Genomic DNA, 5,382 nt, shown 5'->3' on the forward strand with positions numbered 1-5,382 from the left:
TGGAGAAAGGAAGAGGATATTCAGAATAGAGGATACAAGAGAGCAAGACCTTTGGGGAACAACGAGTAGAACAGTCAGACAGTTGATTGTTAAAACTGCCTAAATATATATATATATATATATTTAGGTAAATATTAGAGAAATGACAAAGAAAAACAAAGAAATGCTAGAATACCTGTCCTGAATTACATTGGCAACCAGGCCTTACCAAGAGTGGCTACAGTTGCAGCATACTTGACCCCTTTCTACTTGGGCTGAAACTTGCACTGGTCTGAAGCCATCCGGTGCAACCTCAGTTAAGCATCTGGGATCTTCCAGCCTGATGGCAGTTGGCCTGTGTTCACAATGCCTGGCACAGAGCAGAATCTCAATAATAAGTGCTCTAATATAATCTAATCCCAGGCTGATCTAAGTTATTCAAAAAGTTCCTCAAAAGTATTGATCAATTTCATAGTTCACTATGAACTTAGGTCACTTTGAAAATTGTTGGATCTTCAAAGCCCTAGAACAACTTCGCAACAGGATCCCAAGTTATGAAGCACTATAGGGCCCTGGAATTGAAACTGAGCAGAGAGAAATGCAGTGAAAATACCTCAGTACATTTACATCAGCCTACCACAGGTCAATATCCCTAATCAAAATAGATAAAAAATTTTTTTGAGACAGAGTCTGGCTCTGTTGCCCGCGCTGGAGTACTGTGGCGTCAGACTAGCTCACAGCAACCTCCAACTCCTGGGCTCAAGCAATCCTCCTGCCTCAGCCTCCCGAGTAGCTGGGACTGCAGGCATGCGCCACCATGCCCGGCTAATTTTTTCTATATATATATTTTTAGTTGTCCAGATCATTTCTTTCTATTTTTTAGTAGAGACGGGGTCTCGCTCTTGCTCAGGCTGATCTCAAACTCCTGACCTCGAGTGATTCTCCCACCTCGGCCTCCCAGAGTGCTGGGATTACAGGCATGAGCCACCGCGCCCGGCCGAGAATTCATTTTTAATTTTAGTCTTTGCCAGGTTGGTTATATTATTCCAGGAGATGCTTATTATACTACCCAGAATCTGAGAAATGTCTGCTAAGGTTACACAGACCAGAAAACTGTGCAGTTGTTAAGGAAATGTTTTGCAACAATTAAGTCTATTTGCTCTGTCAGAATCAGGTGTAAACTTCTGAGAACACATGTGTCCTCTCCCTCTAACGTCTCCTCACAAAAGTACGTTGAAAGAAAGATGATCATAGGCTCTGTTGGGAAGTGGAGGGTGTTTCTCTCATGCCCATCCCAGTGCCTTGGCCTTCAAGGGAACGATAATCTTCTTTAACACCCAAGTTCCCAACCCACATGAAAGCAGGATGTTCATTCTCTCCCTAAAGTATGTAGGAAACTTCTTAGGGAAGCTTTATTTCAAACCTTCCCTAGTTATTGCTTGTTGTCTGTAATTCCTGGCAGAATAACATAAGGTCTCTGGCATGAGACTCTCGATTTAATTCCGAGTTCTACCACTTACCAACCACGTGACCTTGGGCAGGTTTCTTAATCTACCTAAGCAGCACTTTTCCCATCTAGGATAATAGCAATACCCATTTCTGTGGAGATTAAAGAAATAGAGAGTACACTGCACAGTGCTTGGCACATAACAAGCAATCCCTACACAACACACAATTTCCATTATTCTCTTCTTACTCCTTCTTAACATCATGAACTACTTCTCCACACTTCTTTGGCTCTTCCCATATTAATTTTCTAAAAAACATGGGTACACTCACCTATTCTAATCTTCCCAAACACAGCTTCTGAAGACTAGAGAATAACAAAGGGAAATCACAATTTAAAAAAAAAAAAGATACAGAGGACATTTATGGTAAAATATTAGATGACTTCCAGAGCCCACTGACTGGGCCATCTTTCTCCTTAGCCCTGGCCAGCCGCCAAGCTGGTAAGATTCAGCCTAATAACATATTTGGAGGAGTAGAGGGGAGAGCCGGGGAAGTTAATGTTCTCCCTGTACTTATTCTTAAAGAGAGCTACTTTTCCATCAATTAAAAAAAAATCGATGGCATGGTGGTTGTTAATAAAGAAGCAGCAGTGTGAAAGTGAGAGTCTGTTAAATGGGAAATATATCAGCTAGGGAGACATATAGAGAAAATTATCAAATTGCTTATTTAGTAGATGTTTTCTCTCCCTGATATTAGCTCCTGGTTGTATTTCTAAGCCAACGCCCTTCCCACTACCCCTAAACCCTTTCCTCACCACAACTACCCCGGGATTGTGGCTTTCCCTCTACATGGTGAAAAGCCCCACCAAAGGCCTGTCCCAATATCAAGCAGTTCCTTGCAAAGTGTTTTGGTCCCCAGGATGGAGCACACAGCGTTGCCACTGCCTAGAATCCCTGCCCTTTGCCCCTGCCCTATAGAACAGATTCTACCAGCCCTGCTATATAAATCTGACCCTTGTTAACAGTCTCTAATTTGACTCCTGTCTCCTATCTCAATTTCTAGATTCAACAGCCTGCTGAATTACTTGATGAGCTCAATGAGAATGATAACATCTAAGGCATCCCCTAGAATAAACCTAAAGGAAAGTCTAGTAAGCTGCCTCAGTTTCCTCCACATGATCAGGAGCACACCTGTCCCTGGAGATACAGATTGAAGCCAGTCATTTCCCCTTCATGTGATAGTGTAAATCATAGCTCTTTCCACTAGCCAGTTGATTCTTTGAACAACAGTGTTTCTAAATTCTAATTTGGAAAATTCACTTTAAAAATAAGATTCCTTTATCTACATTTCTGAGAACTTCACAATCTCCTGGTTTCCTCTTTCTATTCTGCTACTTAATCTCATGTGCAACACTGGCGGCTCTCAGTTCAGCATGTTGTTTTTCAGGCTACAGGTATTGTTGGAAGATCGAAAAAGGTAGTAAGTTATGCCTTCAGTTCTCAAGTGTTTATGTTAATAAGACAAAATCTACAAGGAGGCAATTAAATAACAATACAAGGTACACTATGGATAGTGCCAGCTGTAGTGAAAGAAATTCAGAAGAGAAACAGATGACTATGGAGAGTGAACCAAGTCTTCATGGAGAAAGGAAGAGGATATTCAGAATAGAGGATACAAGAGAGCAAGACCTTTGGGGAACAACGAGTAGAACAGTCAGACAGTTGATTGTTAAAATGTGTCTGTGGGGAAATATTCATGCGTGTGCTTTATATGACGCTAGGTTACATATATCACATCACTGAGTTAAAAAATAAAAACCATCACATAAATAGGTTTATCTCCATTTTAAAATGTAACTCTTGCATGCTGCCTCCTATGACAAAGACCGTATTTAAAAATAGATTTAAAGGTTAACAATACACTATGGAAAAGTAGTTGCAAGAACTATTTGCTCCCAATAAGATCAGTATCTTTACCTTGGAAAAATGATTAGGAAAAAACTGTAATTCCAGTAGGCAAACTTATGAACAACTAATTCAAGATAATACCTAACAATGGAGGAAAATAGCAATCTAAGAAATGCAAAGTTAAACAATGAAGTATTAACATATGCTTCTTTAAATTCACAAAATTTTTATTCAATGGTAACATCTATTTCCTTTGAAATAGATGAAAATTCGGTCATACAGATTTTCTCTTAATTTGTTGCTACATTAGTAAAAGCAATTTGTAACAGAAGTCAAGAATGCTCACGCCCTTTGACTCAGTGACTCTGCTTCTGGGGATTAATGCAAATGAAGTGATCCTTAAAGTAAACGTATGTACAAAATGTCCAGGCCATGACTATTTCTATGGCAAAAACAAGAGACCAGTGTTCAACAATGAGAGTGTATGTGTTAATCATTTCACTACAGATCATCCAGGCAAGGAAGCATCATGCAACCATTAAAAAGGTTGGTTGTACAGTCCAATGTAAATATGAAGAAAAAGACAAACATGCAACGTACAATATACACACATTTTTAGCATGAAAAAAGGCTAGAAAAGATAAATCCAAATGATTACATTATGGCATTAGAAGAGTGAGAGCAGGGATGGTTTTGTTCACCTCTCTTATTTTATGTCGTTCTATTGCTTTTGTAATCAAAAACATGATTATAAAACTATTAAGCATTATTGAAATGTAAGTTATTTGAATGTTTTCCTACCACACTTTACACTCAGCAATACTGGTGCCGTGAAGGGCGTGGTAATAGCCTGACCTGAAGCTGAGTGAGCGACAAAGGCTTACGTCAACATTCCTCACAATGGAAAAGCCTCCTCCCGATAGTCCGTAAGCTGCTCCTGTCCAGTTCAGCAGGCTCCAGTGGCTTCTCAGACTCTGAATCCCAGTTTAAATCATGCTGCCACTGCTTCATGAACAAGCGATTTACACTCATGTGTTCAACTTCTTTCCTTGGCCTGAACAATAACGACCACATGATGTTTCTTTGGGGAATGAAATTGATCCTCTAGTATAACCTGTTCTGGGTTATAAGCCCATGTTGAAAGGTTCCAAAGCTCTCTACATGTTTTGGTTTTTTATTCCCACTTCTGTTAGGAATGGTTGACAAGACTGTCCTGAACACACATTGATGCTGCTGTTTTAGAGGCCTCCTGCTGCTGAAACACACTTCCCTACATCAAGAGGTAGCAACTTCAAGTCAGATCCTGTGCAGATGTTCATGGTGCCAAGAGAAAAGATGTTTGGACCTTGAAACCAGCCAGTTCAAAATATGTATTTTTGCAAAATTTCCTTCATTTAAAACATCTGTTATTTTAAATATACAAAACATCTCAGAAAATCTTAGAGGTCTTAGAATTTTTGTTTTAGAGCAAGAAAATAAGCTTATGCCACTCAGATAGTTCCCATATTGCTCTTAGAGCAATAATGGTTTGATTCATCTTATGAAAAATAAATGAATTAAAATATAGTTTAAATGTTGCTCTTGATCCAAGTGTTGATTTTTGTCACTCATTGTGCTTATCTTGGGAGCTCGCAGAGAATTGTAATAGTGAAAAATGGAAACTGATTCAGACTGAACCATATAACTCAGCCCTAAATGAAATTTCCAGTAATCATTTTGTTCACAATTATATTCACAACAATAAACATAATGTCTGGCATGTAATTTTAGAAAGTAGACTTAAAAGTTAAAGTTAGTGAGTACTTTCTGTATGCTCGGTGTATAACAGATGCCATACAGTTACCAATTCATTTAATTGTCGTAACAACCATGTAAGGTAGGCACTATTATTCCCAATTTATAAATGAGTAATCTGAAAGAATGACTTTGAATGATTTGCAGAAAATCTTACTGCTAGTAAAAGGCAGAGCAGAGACTTGAAAACAAGTTATTATAAAGGATTAAGGCCGACAGAGATTGAAACACACACAAACTCACCATTATTACT

This window comes from Propithecus coquereli, unplaced genomic scaffold (genome assembly GCF_000956105.1).
Source record: "Propithecus coquereli isolate 6110/MARCELLA unplaced genomic scaffold, Pcoq_1.0 Scaffold386, whole genome shotgun sequence".
NCBI lineage: Eukaryota > Metazoa > Chordata > Mammalia > Primates > Indriidae > Propithecus > Propithecus coquereli.